Genomic DNA, 21,561 nt, shown 5'->3' with positions numbered 1-21,561 from the left:
TAGCCGATCTGCTAGGGTATCCGGGTCGCCCCCCCTGGGACGTTGGGATCCTGGCCCTGCTAGGGATTGCTGGGAAACATTGCTGCTGTGAGAGAGGGCGGGGCTTGTGGTTCTCACCGGTTCCTTACGAAGGTCCACTGTTGGGCCGCCCTCTGCGATGCTGACGCCGTCAGTGCTTTCCACCTCCGCCCGATGAGACTCCTCCACGCTTCTGAGCGCCGCCTTCATGACGCTTCTGGACGCGTTGGAAGGGATATCCACACCCTTCCCCTGGCATACGATCTCCAGATCCTCCTTGGACATTCCGCTGAATTCCGCCATCTTGTGCGTTCTCCTGCGCTGCAGTTACTCCTCTCCTGAGTAACTCGGCTTCTCCAATCGGGTGATGAAAAGCCGCCTGGGAATATCCCACCACTATGCCACCAATTTCTGTGACATGACGGTACCGTACGGAAGCACTCGCCGCTTGCCGCGTCCCGTTGACTGCGCACAGAATGGAAGGTCAAGCCGCACGAGGCCTGACCACATAGGGGATTCCCGCTTACCGTCAGTAACCGCCTGTTACTGACTCCACCCACTGCGCTGTGGGCGGGTTCTTGCTGCCACCACCAAACTCCTAACCTGCCGTGGCGTTTGGAACCACGGTTCTGCTCTGTATGTGCCGACGCACTGCCTTACCACCCCTGTGTGGTGCTGACGAATCCCCACTAGCCACTTGCTAGGCCTCTACCGGTAGCTGGCGGAAGGCGGAGCTTGGAGACGTCAGGTGCTTCCCTGGACAGCCGGAGAACGGGGCTAGGTTTGGCCTAACCCTGTAGGTCACAAGATGAAGCAGTCTTCTTGAGGCAAAGGTGTTTATTGCTCAAATAACCTTTAAAAAGGCTCCTCCCTATTGCTAGGGGCAACAGCATACAATCAAGATGTTTTCAGCAGAAGAAGATGTTACAATACACACTCCTATGGGCCAACTGCCCTTCTTTTATCCCTCTCCAAGACCCCTTACCACAGGGGTAAGCCCGCCCTGTGGTGCACAACCAATCAATGTTTACCCATGAGCTGTGCATGCTCTGGTCTCATGCACACCTAACATTGTTCCCTATGGACAGTGGGGAGTGGTCGGTCTCCTTGGACTCTCCCATCTGGGAGAGTCAGGATACTCCCCGGTGCCGTTCAGTCTGGCTGGGGGGAAGTTTTTCCCTCCTAAACTGACTTCCAGAAACCTGCCCGGGACCCCTCTCACTGCCTGCAGCCTGGATTTGGGCTCCAGAGCTGGGCAGCCTGGCTCCCCGGTCCAGGTTTCTTGGCACTACGGCTGATCTCCATGGAGCTCCAAGAAACCACTCAGCTTGTTTCATAGCTAAGCTGCTTCTCTCTCTCCCTGTGCCTCTTGGAAATGTGAGGCTGGATGGGAAAACATTCCGTTTTTGGGGAAAAGGTCTGGGAGAATCCATCAGCCTGCACAGCTATGGATTCCCCCCTCCTGGGACACACAATCAAGTAAGTGCAATTTATCTTTAAATACATTACATTTAAATCACACTGTACATTTCCCTGTAAATATACACTGAGCCTGTGCCCTGCACAGACTCTACATACTCAGGCACTGCAGTGCCTTACAACACACTGTATGTCATTATTTAACTACTGTGCCCAGCGCTCAGCGCTGGGCTTCCCTAGCCCTGCAGCCTGGCTGCTAGGGCTCTCTCTCTCAGTGCTGGAGGTATGGGGCTGGCTTCCCCCATCCTCCAGCCTGCCTTCCTGCCTCTGGGGATCCAGGGAGCTGGCTCTCCCTGTCCCCCCAGTGTGGCACTAACCAGTGGCCTCTCCGCACGCAGCGGCGCACCCCCCTGTACCGAAGTCCGGCGGCCCGGGACACTTGTCCCGGCCGCCGTGACCCTGGCTTGTTTCAGCGCTGAGGCGCCGGGAGCGTAGCTCCCGAACCCCAGCGCTTCACCATCCTGCTCGGCAGCCTAATGTCCCCCACACCGCTAGGGAGCCGGCTAGCCCGGTCCCCCATGAGCGGCGCTGACTGGTGGCCTCGCCGCACAGGGAGCCGGCTAACTCGGTCCTCGTGTGCGGCGCACCCCCCTTGCTGCCCGGCAGCCCGGGACGTCCGTCCCGGCTGCCGCGGCTGGCCACCTCCGACGGGCTGAGGCGCCGGGAGCAGAGCTCCCGGCCCCCAGCGGCGGCTCTTACAGAGAGCACTGCAGCGGGAGCCGAGCTCCCAGCCGCAGCGCTCACCCTTCTCCCCGGCGCGCACACTCCAGTGCGCCCGGGGCTTCACCGACCGCTGCCGGGAGCGGAGCTCCCGGACTCCGGCGGTCAGCGGCTGCCTTCTCTCCCCCGGCGCGCACACACTGCTGAGCGCGCCGGGGGGCTGTCCTCCCTGCCGTGGTCTCCGGAGGGGTCCGGGACCACGGCACATCTTAAAATACAAATATTTTACACAGTGCAATACATTTTTCAAATCTGGCGCCAAGCGCCCTTTGTCCCTCCAAATGGCGCCGGGCACTAGGGGTTAACCCCTTCAGTGCCAAAGCGGCCATTTGCCTCGTGGCTGGGGCTCTCCGGCCACAGTCTCCATTATACCTTAGCACTGTACTGTTGCCTCCTGTGTAACCAGGTTATGACTTATTGCATTCCTGCTTCTATGTATGCCCGCCCACATAGCTTCTATTAATTTTAATAAGGAACATTGAACTCGCCACAGTAGGTTTGTTTTTTATGTGGAAGTCAAGTGTGTTATTTATATGGAAAGACGGTATCATGGTAGTAAGGGTGGTAGGCTGAAACTTCTAGGAACTTTTGTACTACTGGCACTGATCAGAAATGTACACAAATGTCGCCACAGCTGTGAATGTGTGCTCAGTGACTGTGTGAATGCTGCAGCCACCTGGATATATATTGAAACGCCCACCAGCAACTTTGCTAGTCCTAATGGCTGCATACAAAAGAGCAGCATTGGTCGCACTGCATCCAGTGCTGCAAGTATGGCGGTACAGGCCGGTACTGTATACTGGTAAGAAATTGGCACCTTGCAGCCGCTGTGTCCGAGGGGTGGAGAGCACAGCACGTGCCTCTTGGGATCCTGACGCTCAGGATCCCAACACCAATTTAGTAAGTAAACTACCCCTAACCGCTAACCTCCGTAATCCTTAACCTCCTTTCGAGCAGCCTGACCCTTTCCCCCATTCCCCTGCAGTCCCCCTAGTTATGCCTAACCCTAATCCCCCCTTCCCCACAACCTAAACCTAACCCTCCCTTCTCTGTAGCCTAACCCTAACCCTCCCCGGGCGTGCCTAACCCTAACCCTTCCTCCCTGCAGCCTAAGCCTAACCCCCTCCTCCCCCCACAGCCTAACCCTAACCCTTCCTGCAGCAAAAGTCTAAATCTCCCCCTCCCACAGCCTGACCCTAACCCTCCCCCGGCATCCTAAACCAACCCCCCCTACCTTGCGGCTTACCAGTGTGGAGTCCCGGCAGACCTCGATCAGGATTCCGGCATTCATGTTCCCAGCGCCAACATTTCGATCTATGTCCATAGTCCCTGACTGTCAATCACTTTGTGAATAAATCATATCTACGATCACCATTGCAAGACTATCACAGCACATGCTCTATATGATATTTGCTCAACTGCGAAAAAAACTGGGTTGGCGTACAGTACATCCCTGAATCAGGCCCACTGTCCCTGATACATTTATAGTGACCGCACCAACCAATAATGTCAATTTCAGTCAATGAAATAAATGCAATATCTCCTAATACTGTATATATGCCATGAATTCTTTTATTATTAGAGACAATTCCATTTTTGTTTGATAAGGTACTCATATAAAAACAAACACCGGTAAAAAAAAAAAAAAACTAACGCAGGTAAAAAAGTAATTTTATATCTTTTTTCTTCTTCACAGGTTTGCCAGGCTATGGCCGTGAACAATATTTTGAAGATGATGATGAGAACTGCCCCGTACAAAAAGGATCCTGTTACAGGGCAATGGGAATGTGTGACTGTATAGACAAACGCACCTGCATTTATGATTTCTTCCAGTATTCTGACTTATATTGCAACCCCCGATATGATAGCCGTATGTATATAAACACGCTAATTTGTTGGTTGCTATTACGTGATAGGATCACACATGTTACTAAAGTATTGGCTTTTATGGGTCTCTCTCTTCTTGGCTGAATCCCCCCCCCCCTTCCTCTTTTTCTTGGTGGGGTCCAAGCACTGACCTCTGGCAAACCCTTATGGTCTCTGATGTCGGTGTGATAAGCGCTGTTGACAGCACTTTCTAATAAACAGCACATGGACGCAGTGAATATAAGAGGAGTAATCCAAATGGGTGTAGTTTATAGAAGATATGGATAGAAAATAAAATTTGAGATTGGTACTTCAGTTTCATCCAATACAAGGAATGGTGGTAATGTAAATTGAGTACCTTCACCTTGATCTTAACAAAAATGATACTGTATGTAAATAATTTACATTGCTTCACAAATAATGTGCCCCACACCATGTACAATAGCTACCCCCCAAGAATAATATCAAACCTAAATATGCCAAGCCCACCCTCCCCATAATATAACAGAAACCTATTCTTCTTCAGTTATCCCAAACCAATTGTCACGGTTTACCAATTATCTTTCAACCCTACATTCAACTCCTATACTCACACACTCCATAAGACATCTTAACTTAAGTTTTAAATGAAATCAAGCCCGCATTAGTACTTACACTTTATGGCCAATATTTTGTTGGTGCACTTGCAGAAATTGTTGCACCTGGGTCTACTACTCTTTATCAGAAGACCCTGTACGCTCTTAGCACTATCAGTCCTACACTAAGCTGCCAATTGCAGAGTAGACTATGCCTCACTAAATGTTTCTGGTTTCACCATGGTGCGGCAAGCACTTTAGAGTTTTGAGTAAAGGTACTTTACCAAATGCTGGACAGAGTAGTCTGTTCCTCACTAAGGGCCGCATTTATCACTATGCACATTTCACTATGCGGAAGACAGGTGATAAAATCGGTCAAATTCACCATGCGATAACTGAGTACATCGCATGGATGTAACAATTATCGCATGCAGGGACAGAGATTGCAAGAAAGCTCTGTCCCTGCGAATGCCCTCCGCTGCATTATAGGGGTATTTTTCTCCAAGAATACCCTGATGTCCTAATACACATGCGCCGCCGTCCATCGCTACTGTGTTCTGACCTCCCAACTGGTAATTATACTAACCTGTCCAGGCGCCGGTGACCGCTGCTTCAAGGAGGCTGCCGGGCGCCGGATCCTGCCGCTGTGCTGTGACCCCCGGTGCTGTAACACAGGGGACATAGCACAGCAGCAGGTGATCCCGATGCCCGGTAACACTCACGGAGCACTGATCACTGGCTCCTGGATGGGTAAGTATGATTTTTAAAAAAAAAACATTTTCTTTTTATAGTTTTAAGGTGATCAGCTTGTGTGCTCTCATCCATCGGACACACATAGCTGATCACATTGCAGGCTCCCTCTACAGCTTTCTCTGCCGGGGTGCACAGGAAGCTGTGCAGAGGTACTCATATCACTGAACATGTTGTAATTATAACAGGGCACACTGAGGTATTTTTTGCACATTTTTCTTTTAAATTTGGCCAGAATGCATTTCCTATCATAAGTACGAGGAATGCGATCTGATTATTAAAATAGAAATTTAATACCTACCAGTAATTCCTTTTCTCTTAGTCCATAGTGGATACTGGAGTCTTGTACTTTAGTACCATAGGGTATAGATCGGGTCCACTCTGTAGCCTGGCACTGTAAAACTTTTAGTGTGTGTATGTGTGTGCTGGCTCCTCATCTCTATGCCCCTCCTACCAGACTCAGTCTAGGAAAACTGTGCCCGAGGAGATGGACATAACATGAGAAAAGCACACTACAACAGCGGTGAGGCAACAAGCCAACACACAACCATAAACGAAAGGAGGGCGCTAACCAGAACAGAGGATAGCAACACCAACCTAACCCGGATAGCACAGCTATCCCAACAATAGAATGGGACCGCAACATCAGTCCAACCAAACACTTACAGAGGTAAGCAGTAACGAAGCACTGAGGCGGGCGCCCAGTATCCACTACGGACTAGGAGAAAAGGAATTACTGGTAGGTATTAAATTCCTATTTTTTCTTACGTCCTAGTGGATACTGGGGTTTTGTACTTTAGTACCATGGGGAAGTCCCAAAGCTCCCAAACGGGTGGGTGAGTGCTGAGACCCCTGTAAAACTGCCTGTCCAAACTGAAGGTCATCCTTGGCTAAAGTATCGAACCTATAGAATTTCACAAAAGTGTTCAAACCAGACCAAGTAGCAGCTCGGCACAATTGTAGGGTCGACACCCCCCCGGCAGCCGCCCAGGAGGACCCCATCGACCTTGTCGAATGGGCCTGAATAGACGTTGGCAAGGGCAGAGCTGCCAACATATAGGCCTGTTGAATGGTCAACCTGAGCCAACGAGCAATAGATTGCTTAGAAGCAGGCGACCAATCTTGGAGGCATCATAAATGACAAACAGCGAGTCAGATTTCCGATGACGGGCCATCCTTTTGACATAAATCTTCAGAGCCCTGACCACATCCAAGGTCTCAGGGCCAACGGAAGCGTCAGACAACACCGGAACCACAAAAGGCTGATTCACATGAAAAGCTGACACCACTTTAGGCAAAAATCTGCACTTGAATTATAGCTGCTCAGATAAATTATATGTTATAAATGTGAAAAAACGAGCGCTAGATGAAGTGAGATGAGTGGCACCTGTAAAAAAATAGCATTTTAATACCTACCGGTAAATCCTTTTCTCTTAGTCCGTAGAGGATGCTGGGGACACTTCAAGAACCATGGGGTATAGACGGGATCCGCAGGAGACATGGACACTTTAAGACTTTCAAATGGTGTGACCTGGCTCCTCCCTCTTTGCCCCTCCTCCAGACTCCAGTTTAAGGAACTGTGCCCAGGGAGACGGACATTTCGAGGAAATAATTTATTGTTAAACCACGGTGAGCATCTTACCAGCTCACACCTCAAGCATGCCACAGAACGTGGTATTCAACAGAACACAAGCCAACGGCATGAAGAATGTGCAGCAATATGCTGACAAAAATCATAATACAACCTGTGTGTAACCACAACCAATAACAGCAAGTTGTAATGCCGAGAACCCCTGGGCAGCAGCCCAGGACAAGCCCACCTCTCTAGTAGAATGGGCCTTCACCGATTTCGGTAACGGCAATCCAGCCATGGAATGAGCATGCTGAATCGCACTACAGATCCAGCGCGCAATGGTCTGCGTGGAAGCAGGACACCCTATGTAGTTGGGACATACAGGACAAACAGAGCCTCTGTTTCCCTAATCCGAGCCGTCCAGGCGACATAACTGTTAAAGCTCTAACCACCTCCAGAGACTTCGACTCAGCGAAGACGTCAGTAGCCACAGGCACCTCAATAGGTCGGTTCCTGTAGAAAAAGGACAACCCCTTCGGCAGAGAACGCTGACGTGACCTCAATTTGGTTCTGTCTTCATGGAAGATCAAATAAGGTCTCTTGTAAGGCCCCCAACCCAGACACCGGCCTAGCAGATGCCAAGGCCAACAGGATGACCACTTTTCAAGTGAGAAACAGCAACTTCACCTTCACGTGATCGAAGGAACTGCAAAACCACATGAAGAACCCCAGGTGCCGTTGGAGGCACAAATGGAAGGTAGATGCGCAACCCACCTTTTACGAAAGACTGAACTTCCGGAAGGGAAGCCAATTGTTTTTCGAAAGAACATTGCCAATGCCGAAAACTGGACCTTAATGGAGTCCAATTACATGCTGCATTTCCTCCAGCCCTGAGGAAATGGAGAAAACACCCTAACTGAAAACTCTGCCATTGAAGCTTTCTTGCATTTACACCAAGACATATATTGTCACTAAAGACAGTGGTAACGTCTACACGTTACTCCTTTCCTGGCCTGAACAAGAGTGGGGATGACTTCCTTGGGAATACCCTTTTGGGCTAGAATTCGACACTCAACAGTCATGCCATCAAACGTAGCCGCGGTAAATCCAGGTACACGCACAGCACCTACTGTAGTAGGTCCTCGCGAAGAGGAAGAGGTTCAGGATCCTCTTTTTGAAAAAAATAATCAGGGCACCAAGCTCTCCTTGGCCAGTCTGGGCCATGAAATTTTTGCCCGAAACCTCGTTCTTCCTATGATCCCGAGAACTTTTGGGAACAGTGGAAGTGGAGGGAATACATACACTGACCGGAATAGCCACTGGGTTACCAGTGCATCTAACGCTATTGTCCGAGGGTCTTTTGACCAGGAACAATATTTCTGAAGCTTCTCGTTGAGACGAGATGACAACATATCTATTTGAGAAACTCCGCAAAGACTTGTCACCTCTGCGAAGCCTTCTTGGTGGAAGTTCACTCCTGGAATGAAAATTACCGACAGAGCCCTTACATGTTTTCTGCCCCGAGGAGAACCTTTGTCACCTCTGCTATTTCTGCTCTGCTTTCCATTCCGCCCTGCTGTTACATTATCCAACTGGATCTGCACGGGATGATCTTGAAGAAGATGTACCGTTTGTTGAAGACCTTTGTAAATGGCAGGCTTCCTGACTTTAGTATTTTTCATGGAAGTTTCCTTGAGTGACAGCTCCTCAGTCTCGGAGACTTGTATCCGTGGTTACCAGGACCCAGTCCTGAATTCCAAACTTGCGTCCCACTAATAGGTGCGAGCTGCGTAGCCACCACAGGAGCTAACTCCTGGCTTTCGACAACAGGACTATCTTCTGGTGCATGTGTAGTTGGGATCCACTTTATCAACAGGTCCCCCTGGAATATGCTGGCATGGAATTTGCCAACCTGTATGGCCTCGTAGGCCGTCACCATATTTGCACTGATGGATCGACACTGTTGATGGTTTCAAACTAGTATTATCATTTTCTGGATTTCCAGAGCCTTTTCCACTGAAAGAAAAACTCTCTGAACTACCCTGTCCATAATCGTCCCGAAAGACAAAATATTCTTTCCTGGAAAATTTATAATCCAACCGTGTTGTTGGAGTATGGACAGGGAGAGCACAATGTTTTGTACCACGCGCTCACTGGATCTCGCCTTTATCAGGAGATCTTCTAGATCCGGAATTATATTGACCCCTTCTTGAGGCGGGAGAACCATCATCTCCACCAACACCTTGGTGACAACCCTTGGCGCCGTAGAGAAACCGAAAGGTAACGCCTGGAATGGTAATGGCAATCCTGAACTGCAAAACTCAGTTAAGCCTGGTAAGGAGGATAAATGGGAACATGCAGGTAAGCATCCTTTACGTCAACTGACCCCCTGTAATCCCCCTCCTCTAGACTGGAAAACACTGCCCCCAGTGATTCCATCTTGAACTTGAAACGTTTCAAGTAGAGATTCAGATTTTAGTTTCAGGATCGATCAGACTGAGCCGTCCGGTTTCGGAACTACAAAGAGGCTTGAATAAACCCCTCCCTTTGTTGTGACCCAGGCACCAGGACTATGTCCTGGTCCTGACACAAAATGTGAATTACCGTTATAAGTGCTTCTCTCTCTGAAAGAGACGTTGGCAAGGTTAATTTTAAAAATCGTCATGGGGAATTGTCTTGAAACCCCAGTCTGTATTCCTGGGACACTATTTGTAACACCCAGGGATCCAGGTCAGATTGACTCCAATCCTGACTGAGCAGTTTTTAGACGTGCCCCCACCCAAGCTACCTCCCCCGAGGGATCCCCAGCATAATGCTGTAGACTTGGCAGAAGCAGGGGTAGACTTCTGTTCTTGGAATCTGAAGCCGTTGTAGACATCTTTTCATCTCTTCCCCATCCTGCGAATAAGGGGAAACGTCTCTCTGTACTTACTGGCCCGAAAAAGGACTGCATGTGAGGGTGATCTTTTTTGCCAGTGCAGGTGCAGAGGGCAAAACTGTCGACTTACCTTCGGTAGCCGCTGAGACTAATGCATCCAGTCCATCGCCAAATAAGGCGTCCCCTTATATGGGAGAGCCTCCATATTTCTCCTTGGAATCTGCATCCGCATTCCACTGGTGAATCCCCAATGCCCGCCGAGCCGATACTGCTATGGTAGCGGCTTGTGAACTCAAGAGTCCAATATCTTTCATTGCTTCTAGCATGTATGCGGCAGCGTCTTCGATATTCCCCAACTTAAGGAGTATCTCATCTTTATCAATCGTGTCAAATTCTGAGGACACACATTCTGACCATTTTTCAATAGCGCGACTCACCCACGCGCAGGCAATAGTGGGTCTGAGCAGTGTACCATTGGCAACTTAAATGGAGTTTAATGTAGATTTCATCTTACGGCCTGCCGGCTCTTTTAGTGAAGCCGTGCCAGGTGCAGGGAGAATTACCTTCTTTGTCAACCTGGACCGTGCACTGTCTAACACAGGGGGTGACTGCTGGGAAATAATATATTACGCACGTGGGAGGGAGTTGATATATTTCCCTGGAGTCCCCCTCGTTGACACAGGACTCAGAGTACGTGTCAGTAGCAGTAGCCATAAGATTTCAATGGACTTCATGTGACCCAGAGAGGGTCGCCTGCAGATGGAAGAACGGAATGCTGACCAACATATCTTCTACATATTCAGCATGCAGCATTAGATACAGATTTATCTAATCTCTTATTGATATGATGCATACCACCACGTATTTCATGCACCCATGCAGGCTCTTGGTGTGCCGGTAGCGTCACCACCTTACTACTCTGTGTCCCCAAACTGTTTCCTACGTGAAGGAACTCCCTGCCTCAGATATGTCACCTACGTGTATCACACACACCTACAGACACACTGGGACTGATAGGGGACAGACCTCTGTCAGAGGGACACAAAAAGTATTAGCCAGCTCACACCCAGTGTAAACACACAAATCCGCGAAATAGAACATAAACAGACCTGCAGCGCTTTATAATATAACATATACCTCGCCCCCCCCCCCCCCCGCGCTTTTTATATGCACCCTGATACAAATCAGTAGTGAAGGGAGGACCAGCGTTTCTCTTGAGAAGAAAATTGCACTGAGAAGTGTGCTGGCTTAGTGAGGAAGAAGCCCCGCCCCCATAATGGAGCGCTTCTCCCGCTCTTAATCAAATAATTAATTTCCTTGGGGGGGTAGGACAGAGTGTGTTTATGCCCCTTTTGCCAAAAAACAAGTGTATTAACTGCCCAGGGCGCCCCCCCCCTGCGCCCTGCACCCTGCCTATGACTAGCAGTGCATTGTGTGGCTGTGAGTAGGAAGCTCCGGCCCCTCAATGGCGCGCTTCATCCCGCTATTTAACAACGAATATTTATACTGGCGGGGGTTAGGACAGTGCCTTGGCACTTATGTTCCCTCTTGCCAGTGCCTTTTTGTGGATTTATATGCTGCCCAGGGCGCCCACCCCCGCGCCCTGCACCCTACAGTGCCGCTGTGTGTGGGAGCATGGCGCGCAGCGCGATCGCTGTGCGGTACCTCAGAAGCCGTCACTGAAGTCTTCTTTTCTTCTTCTACTCACCTGTCTTCTGACTTCTGGCTCTGCAAGGGGGGTGACGGCGGGCTCTGGGAATGAACCCCTAGGCGTACCTAGTGTTCCAAACCCTCAGGAGCTAATGGTGTCCTGTAGCCAAAGAAGCAGAGCCTTTAAACTCACTAGAAGTAGGTCTGACTTCTCTCCCCTAAGTCCCATGAAGCAGGGAGACTGTTGCCAGCAGCCTCCCTGAAAATGAAAAACCTATCATAAAGTCTTTTCAGAGAAACTCAGTTGAGCTCCTCAGAGTGCATCCAGTCTGCCTGGGCACAGATCTAAACTGGAGTCTGGAGGAGGGGCATAGAGGGAGGAGCCAGGTCACACCATTTGAAAGTCTTAAAGTGCCCATGTCTACTGCGGATCCCGTCTATACCCCATGGTTCTTGAAGTGTCCCCAGCATCCTCTAGGATGTATGAGAAAAGATTTGTGGTTAATTGTTAAAAACAATATGTTTACAGCTCTTTTGTAGATAAAGTTTTTGGTAGGTGGTGCTCAGGTTCAAGTACGGACTCCGGAAACTAACTGTCCCTAGCTTACCAGTGACGTCACCATCTTCCTGGCCTGGACCATGGTGGAAATAACCCTGGAGGGAAGACCCTTTCTTGCTAGAATCTCCCTCTCAACTTCCAAGCCGTCAAACGTAGCTGCTTTAAGTCTGGATAGACGAACGGGCCTTGCTAAAGAATATCGTCTTGAAGCTGCAGAGGCCAGGTATCCAGGAGGTCAGAGTACCACACCCATCAAGGCCAATCCAGGGCAATTAAAATTGCTTGAACGCTTTCCCTTCGTAGCCTTTTTAGCATCCTTGGGATCAGTGGCAGAGGAGGGAACAGGTACACAAACCGGTACATCCACGGCGTCGTCAGCGCGTCCACTGCTACAGCCTGCGGATCCCTCGTTCTGGAACAGTAACGGCATAGCTTCTTGTTGAGATGAGAAGCCATCAGATCTATCTGTGGACAGCCCCACTGGTGAATTATCTGTTGAAACACCTGGGGATGTAGGCCCCATTCCCCCCGATGGAGGTCATGTCTGCTGAGAAAGTCCGCTTCCAAGTTGTCCACGCCTGGAATGAATATGGTGGAAATGGCCCTTGCATTGGCCTCCGCCCAGATGAGTATTCTTGTCACCTCTCGCATCGCCGCTCTGCTTTTTGTTCCCCCTTGTTGGTTTATGTTCGCCACTGCCGTGGCGTTGTCTGACTGCACCTAGATCGCCCGATCCTTCAGGAGATGAGAAGCATGCAGAAGGGCATTGTAAATTGCCCTGAGTTCCAGGATGTTTATCGGCAGAGCCGATTCCTGTCTCGACCATATCCCCTGGAAATGGACCCCTTGGGTCACAGCCCCACAACCCCGGACGCTGGCATTCGTTTTCAGTAGAATCCATGAGTGGATATTGAAACTCCTGCCCTCTACCAGGTGAGGCACTTGCAGCCACCATAACAGAGAAATCCGGGCTTTCGGAGATAAGGTCACTTCCCGATGCATGTGAAGGTGAGAACCCGACCATTTGTCCAATAGATCCAGTTGAAATAGCCGGGCATGGAATCTGCAGTATTGGATTGCCTCGTAAGCAGCCACCAGCTTGCCCAGTAAGTTAAATATATAAAGAGAGCGGTTGACAATTGGAACATTTATTATGCATGTTCACAGTATACTGTTAAAAACATTACATAGAAAAACCCTTATTATAATACTATTGTTACCAGCTGATTACTGGATATAATCCATATAGATATATCATATAATATAATGCTGCCAATAAATGTTTATTCCGCCAATAAATATATAGAACAGCGCCATGCTCCACCTCTTGATATAGCTTGTGCTGTTTTAAACTCAAAAGCCACAGTGTCTCTTATATAAGAGTGGTTTTGTGTCCACAGTCCTCGTCTACACTCTATCCATCTAGGGAGCAGTTGCACACACAGGTCGCGTATAGCTTTATACTCCGGTACGTAGCAGCGAATAGCCGGATAGTAACTACCTGATCCAGGTGCACTGTAGAGTCCGTTTCATCAAGGAGAGCGGTGATACATGTGTAGCATCAATCAGGCAGCGGCACAGTGTAACGTGAGTATCATAGAGGGAGAGCATTGTCTGATGGCAGGCAGCGGATCCAGAAGTAAGCTGGTACAAGAGCAAGGTAAACGTTCCTTAACGCGTTTCTCCATCCTATGAGTTGTGACGGTTTCTTCAGAAGGTAACTTGGGCTTCAACACACCTCTTTTTTAAATATGTGATCCACCAATAGAAATGGCCACTCAATTACACAGTACAGGTGTGTACAGGCTATCAGGTGCATAAGACATATACACTGCTCAAAAAATAAAGGGAACACTTAAACAACACAATGTAACTCCAAGTCAATCACACTTCTGTGAAATCAAACTGTCCACTTAGGAAGCAACACTGATTGACAATTAATTTCACATGCTGTTGTGCAAATGGAATAGACAACAGGTGGAAATTATAGGCAATTAGCAAGACACCCCCAATAAAGGAGTTGTTCTGCAGGTGGTGACCACAGACCACTTCTCAGCTCCTATGGTTTCTGGCTGATGTTTTGGTCACTTTTGAAAGCTGGCGGTGCTTTCACTCTAGTGGTAGCATGAGACGGAGTTTACAACCCACACAAGTGGCTCAGGTAGTGCAGCTCATCCAGGATGGCACATCAATGCGAGCTGTGGCAAGAAGGTTTGCTGTGTCTGTCAGCGTAGTGTCCAGAGCATGGAGGCGCTACCAGGAGACAGGCCAGTACATCAGGAGACATGGAGGAGGCCATAGGAGGGCAACAACCCAGCAGCAGGACGGCTACCTCCGCCTCTGTGCAAGGAGGAACAGGAGGAGCACTGCCAGAGCCCTGCAAAATGACCTCCAGCAAGCCACAAATGTGCATGGGTCTACTCAAACGATCAGAAACAGACTCCATGAGGGTAGTATGAGGGCCCGACGTCCACAGGTGGGGGTTGTGCTTACAGCCCAACATCGTGCAGGACGTTTGGCATTTGGCAGAGAACACCAAGATTGGCAAATTCGCCACTGGCGCCCTGTGCTCTTCACAGATGAAAGCAGGTTCTCACTGAGCACACGTGACAGACATGACAGAGTCTGGAGACGCCAAGGAGAACGTTCTGCTGCCTGCAACATCCTCCAGCATGACCGGTTTGGCAGTGGGTCAGTAATCTTGTGGGGTGGCATTTCTTTGGGAGGCTGCACAGCCCTCCATGTGCTCGCCAGAGGTAGCCTGACTGCCATTAGGTACCGAGATGAGATCCTCAGACCCCTTGTGAGACCATATGCTGGTGCGGTTGGCCCTGGGTTCCTCCTAATTCAAGACAATGCTAGACCTCATGTGGCTGGAGTGTGTCAGCAGTTCCTGCAAGATGAAGGCATTGATGCTATGGACTGTCCCGCCCGTTCCCCAGACCTGAATCCAATTGAGCACATCTGGGACATCATATCTCGCTCCATCCACCAACCACAGACTGTCCAGGAGTTGGCGGATGCTTTAGTCCAGGTCTGGGAGGAGATCCCTCAGGAGACCATCCGCCACCTCATCAGGATCATGCCCAGGCATTGTAGGGAGGTCATACATGCACGTGGAGGCCACACACACTACTGAGCCTCATTTTGACTTGTTTTAAGGACATTACATCAAAGTTGGATCAGCCTGTAGTGTGTTTTTCCACTTTAAGTTTGAGTGTGACTCCAAATCCAGACCTCCATGGGTTAATAAATTTGATTTCCATTGATAAAGTATTAAATAAGAATATTTCATTCATTCAGATCTAGGATGTGTTATTTTAGTGTTCCCTTTATTTTTTTGAGCAGTGTGTATATATATATATATATATATATATATATATATGTGCTCGCCAAAGGATCTATTGCCACTCTATGGGTGTTGTGGACACCCACGTGTGGGAATAGCCCTGGTGCGCCGGGATTTCGGCTGCAGGCATTCGGGATTTCGGTGTAGGTATCCTGACCGCCGAGATCCCAACAGCCGGCAAGTTGACTGTATCCCAATCCTACTTCTGGTTCCAGAACACACTGGTGTGTTTCCTCAGAAGTCAGTTACCAAGCCTTTCTGCTAATCATTTGCTGATCACTAAAGGGGGTAAATGTAATAGAGTGCCAGAAGCCAGAGGTCCTGGACTTCGTCCGAGAATGTCTGTATTTTTAAAGCAGCAATCATTTACAAGGCAAACCAAGTTTTAAATGATTGCCGTTTAAAATGATGAGCATCCTCAGACGAAATCCTGGACCTCCTGCTTCTCGCACCCTAATACATTTACCCCAATGAGATAATATTGAAGAGTCATATTGGCACACATCAGTGGATGACTCAAAATATGGGGGTAATTCAGATCTGATCCCAGATGTGCTAAATTTAGCACATCTACGATCATTTACTCAGACATGCGGGGGGGACGCCCAGCACAGGGCTAGTCCGACCGGCATGTCTGGCTCTATCCACCCTTCCCGCAAGGGTGCAAAAGCAGCGCATGGCGGCAATGCATTTGCACCCGGTGAGTAGCTCCATGACTGCACAGCTGCTGCACACCGGGTTGCAGCGGCTGCGTATGACGTCACGCAGACACCGCGGCCCGCTCCAGCAACGGTCCGGACATGCCTGCATTGTCTGGACTGCACCTCGCCAACGGCACTCTAATGCCATTGCCATGCCCCCTCCCACCCTGCGACCGCCTCTGCCTGTCAATCAGTCAGAGGCGATCGCAGCCCTGAGATGCTATTAGCATCTCACTAGGCTCCCGGGGTGCGCTCGCGCAGTGCGCCTGCTGCGCGAGTGCACTCCACAAAGGGATTCAGACTGCGATCGCTGCCGCGATACAGTCTGGATTACCTCCTATGAACAGCCCAGTTACTTAACACCTGAATGATATCACTAAGCTAATTGAGCATCTACCATTATATATGTCAGTTACTTAACTAGCAGTGTTGGTTTATTGATAGATAGCAGGTACAACCATACTCGCTGTTACAGTACATGTACACGGTGATGGAACAGAGTGGGGTTTAATACAGTACTGTTCACCAGTCGGTGAGTGCATACTGCAAACGGTAGCAGTGCAGGGATGCTGGAGCTGCTTTATAACAGGTAATAACCAGGTCTCTCACAGGAGCTAGCCAGAACACTTCTGTCTTCCACCATGTCACACTACACCTGAACAAAGTTAGCAGTGTTCTCGGTGACCATCTTGGGATAGTGCATGAAGCCTCCCTGGAGAACAGGAAGACTGAGCAGTAGCATACTTTTCAACAGAGATCTCTCATACCTTGCTGGTACATACTTGCCTACTCTCTCATAATGTCAAGGAGACTTTCAGTAAGTTCTCCAGGCACCTGTGAGAGTAGTCCACTCAGATCCCATCCGTTTCTCAAGTGAAGTGGGAAAGAAGGGGGCAGAAAGAAGCATTTCACATCATCAGAGGTGGCCGTAACAACATAATTACCATTTTCTCATTACCCATACCTTTCCCTTGGACCAATGAATCCTTGTGACTTTGCTGTCTTGGGTTAGCTGGATATGAGTATGTAGGTATAATCTCTCTAACAATGTTTTCTCCCTCTTTTGTTTTCGAAGCTGATTATGAGCATCTCTTCATACAGCCCTGTACCCGCAGTGGCTGTGACATTGTGAATGACACATGTGCTTGTACAAGTGGAGGGTGTGATCGGACTTTTGAATTCAGTGATGGCAGAAATTGTTACCAAACGCTAAGTATGACTATTGCTTCAGTAATGTACAGTACGATATAATTGTTATATTAAATCGTTTTTAATATCCCACTTGTCTGAGATGCAGGGTTTGAGTGGATCCAGCTGTTCATTCACTATTTCACTATGAAAGCTGTGTAATTCTGCTCAGATTATATCGGAGATGCAGATACGCTGAACCGTGTAATTTTTAATTATTATCTTGTTACATTGATGTTCCCTTAAGACAGGCAATAAACCCGAAACGTTGGAGATGATGACCATATTTTGAGCATCTTTATTGTACTGTGAGAAAAGTGGGGTGTGTCGCTATATCATCATATATATATATATATATATATATATATATATCTATATCTTGAAATTCCCAGTGAGCACCTCAGTAGTAGATGTGTTGTTAGGAGAGTGCTGGCTGTCTGGATAAATATATATATATATATATATATAGTACACACACACACACACACGGGATCATGCTGGCATTCAATCCCGAGAGAATTGGCGCCCCATTCCCCATCCTCGTGGGGAAGGGGCATGACAAATTTAATCCCAGGGAAAGCCCATGCTATCATACCCCTTCCCAAATTTTTAACCAAATTCATGTACTTAACTTGAGAGCTCACTTTTATTCAGTTACAATACCCTTTATTAAATAACACATATAAATATACTGCCATACCCAGGATTCAAACTCATAACCTGTTGCATTCCAGGCAAACACCATACTCATTGAGCTATTTGGTCCCACATAAAAATTATGATACTTCTAACTATATGAAGCTACTTGCACTTTCTAAAAAAAATCAAGTAAAAAAAAAAAAAATCAGCTTTGCAATTGAGCAGATCTATGTAGTGTGCAGCCACACATCCAATCCCTTGCGGCCGCACACTACATAGATCTGCTCAGCCACAATGCTGATCATTTTTTCACGAAGTACAAGGTAAGCTCCAAATAGTTAGAATTCTCTAGCTTAGAATTCTGTAGCTTTCTTTGTAAGGGCAGATAGCTGAATAAATAGAGTGTCTGACTGCAATGCCACAGGCGATGGGTTTGAATCCTGGGCATGCCAGCATCTTTAAAAAAAGTAATAAAGGACGGTGTGACTGAATAACAAAGAGCTCTCAAGTCAAGTTCATTAATTTTCCATAGGTATTAGCGACGGAAGGAGACAGCGGTGGTCAGGAGATGCTGGGATTCAAAAAGGGGAGAAGCTACAAGTGAAAGTAATTAAAACAGATAATTGATAAGTGCCACCAACAGCGCCCCCTACCCTGCAGCGCTATGTGTGGTGGCACACTCCGCACATACCTACTTATGGCCCTGAGAAGATACAAAGCGTCATTTCCGGACTTTCAATGACGGAGTATAAGTCTGCTGTCACAAAACATATCTTTCTATCAATTTTTCATATTTTTTTTTTCTTCAAAACTTTTAGGATGAAAAGATAGATGTGTGACACCAGATTGGTTATGGTATGGTTATGGTATAATATGTCGACAGTAAAAAAGTCGACAGTGCCTAGGTTGACACCAAGTGATTGACATACCCAAGGTCGACATGTGAAAAAGGCAGACACATTGAAAATGTCAACACAGAATTTACCGACACATGAAAAAGTCAATAAGACTTTTTCATGTTTTTTTTGTGGCAAATTTTAGCTTCCAGCACATGGAAGCCTAATTAGTATACTGCGTTCGCTCGCCATGCTTCAGACAAGGTGTCTAGCTCCACCAGCGGTGTGCTCGGCACAGGCTACCATTCCCAATTGCAGTCCCTATGGATGATAAAGTATGAAAAAGTTGAAAAAACTCATGTCAACTATATGTCATGTCGACCATTTGAACCTGTCAACCAGGTCCGGCTGGAGGCACCCATATGGTGGGTCGATCATTGTAATGTTGACCATTTTAACCTGTTGACCTTTTGACCATGTCGACTATATGTGTGTCGACCTATCATCTGGATACCCACCAGATTTGTGCTCCATCATTGAATGTTCTGTGTGCGCCACTTTGTATGTTCTGCTCTCTCTCTCTCTATGTATATATTTATATTGTGATAAAAGAACTGGTGAAGATATAAACCGGAGATATGTTTATCCCAGGTTTCTGGCCTATATAATTTAAATCCCTAGGAAAATGTGTATTTCTGCAAAATAGACTTGGTTAAAGTTTGGGCTTTAGTTAAAGCCGGTTAAGGGTTCCTGGGTGTATGGATGGAGAGAGAGGACGGGCTCCATCCATTAGGCCCATTTCAGGTGTTCATCCTGAGAGCAGGCTAATTAGTACCTACACCTGTAAGAGTCTGATATAAGGTGTGTCAGGGCTTTACTCAGGGTCTCACTACCTTGGGAAACAGGCAGCAGGCTTGTTATGAGACACTGTGATTTACTGACCTTTTCTGACTTATAGTCATTAATCAAAATGCACATCCCCAAAATAATGGTACTCAGGGACTGTAATTGTCAAAATGCTTTGTAGTATATATATATATATATATATATATATATATATATTATATACAAATATATTATTTTCACATATTAATGTGCTCTCATCTATGATTGGAACCTGTGGATATAAAGTGGAGTTTCGTCTGAGTACAGTGATTAGTGCCAGTGATGTAATTGTGCCTTCTCTGTCCTTACAGTCCAGCGGTTATGTGCCAATGTGACTTGTCCAGAGCCGGAAGCCCTTAAATGTCCCTCTGATTCAGTGGTCACTAAACCCCATACACCCTACGGAGAGTGCTGTCCCACCATACCCAGTAACTGCACCTGTAACTTTGATGTATGTAATAATAAATGTCCAAAAGATAGAAGGAAGGTTATAATTCGGGAAGCAGACGGCGTTCCTGGGAGATGCTGTGACAAATTTATGTGTTTGCTGTAAATAAAGTGTGAATAAGGCTCCAGGTAGTCCCGCGTTTCCCAGGTCTGTCCTGTTCTTTCAGCTAATTTTACAGTAATGTATTGGCTTTGTCATATTCATCTGCAACGTTCACTACGTATATAGCATTATGTGTCTAGCTCCCGTCTGTGCTTTTCAGCCATATATGATATACAGTAACAAAGTTGTTAACATGTTGAACTTGGGATGCAACACAGAATTGTAACCAAAGAGCAGCGTTGTGTTATATCCAGGAGAATTGGGATCCACAACTGATCCATACTGTACCTTCCAACAATTTACACATAAAAATCGGAACAAATTTGAAAAGGGGGCGTGGCCACGGGTACAGAGGCGTGGTCACGCCCCTTTTCCTATACTTTCAATGGAAGTTTGGAGAGCCAAAAATAGGTACAAACAATAGAAAAAAGGTACTGTACCTGCCAAAAAGGTACAGTTGGAGGGTATGCTGATCTGATAAACATACATGGCTGAAACTGCTAAAAGGCACTATAAATCTATACAGAATAAACAGACTAAAAAAACAAAACAAAAAAACAAATAAAGCTCATTTACAGCTGGATATGTCATTTTAGTTGTGTAAGTTCCACAATTCTGTACTTGTGCACATCAGAAACACATACCTGTGCATCTGTATAAAGAGCTTCATGTATAGTAAACTTGTGCCGCCTTGTCCATGGATAGGCAGAATGGGGTCAGGCCAGGGCGGGCACAAGCAGACTACAGTAAGGGCGTGTGCACAGGTAATTGCTATATGATTACACATTGACCTATCAGCAGATAGGCCTTTTATGGGTGCTGGGGGCCAGGGCCGGATTAACAATGGGGCGGATGGAGCTGCAGCTCCAGGCCCCCTCATGAAAATAGGCCCACACCACCAAGGAGGATCCGCTGGAGACAGGAAAAAATGTTTTCCTGTCACCGCCAGCGGCCGTCCGAGGCTCTGCCCGTTCAAAGCCCACCTCCAATAAGCTCCTACATACCCTACTCGGTGGCCGAACATACATTCAAAGGGCAGCGCAGCGGAAGGCTTCACAAGCCCTCCCTGCGCCGCATACTAGTGTGCCTTTGCCCGCTCTCTGCACGGCGCGCCAGGTGACGTCACATAGGCTCCACCGTGCAGTGATCTGCATGGGTGATGCTGAAGACCATGGGGAGGACTGAGGACAGGAGCCGCCACACACTGGATGCCCCTGACTGCCGGAGTGCTGTTTGTTGCTTTACCGCTGGCAGCACCAGACCTTCCTGGCTGTCAGCGCTTTTCAGGGGAGAGAGAAGACATAAGAATGTAAGTGACCTTCAGGGCTGAGAGACCATACTAAAA

At 47.8% G+C, this 21,561-nt stretch overlaps 1 long non-coding RNA gene across 1 annotated transcript; it reads left to right on the top strand.

Annotated features, from left to right (window-relative positions):
- The first annotated feature begins 3,913 nt into the window (after positions 1-3,913).
- LOC134966633 (uncharacterized) lies at positions 3,914-20,245 on the top strand. The gene is made up of 3 exons (XR_010188681.1): positions 3,914-4,087; positions 17,194-17,331; positions 19,978-20,245. It is a non-coding gene; the product is annotated as an uncharacterized LOC134966633 (long non-coding RNA).
- The last annotated feature ends 1,316 nt before the right edge of the window (positions 20,246-21,561 follow it).

The sequence above is a fragment of the Pseudophryne corroboree genome, chromosome 10, assembly GCF_028390025.1.
Source record: "Pseudophryne corroboree isolate aPseCor3 chromosome 10, aPseCor3.hap2, whole genome shotgun sequence".
NCBI lineage: Eukaryota > Metazoa > Chordata > Amphibia > Anura > Myobatrachidae > Pseudophryne > Pseudophryne corroboree.
The sequence above is the reverse complement of the archived record's forward strand: the minus strand, read 5'-3'. Positions and strand labels throughout refer to the sequence as shown.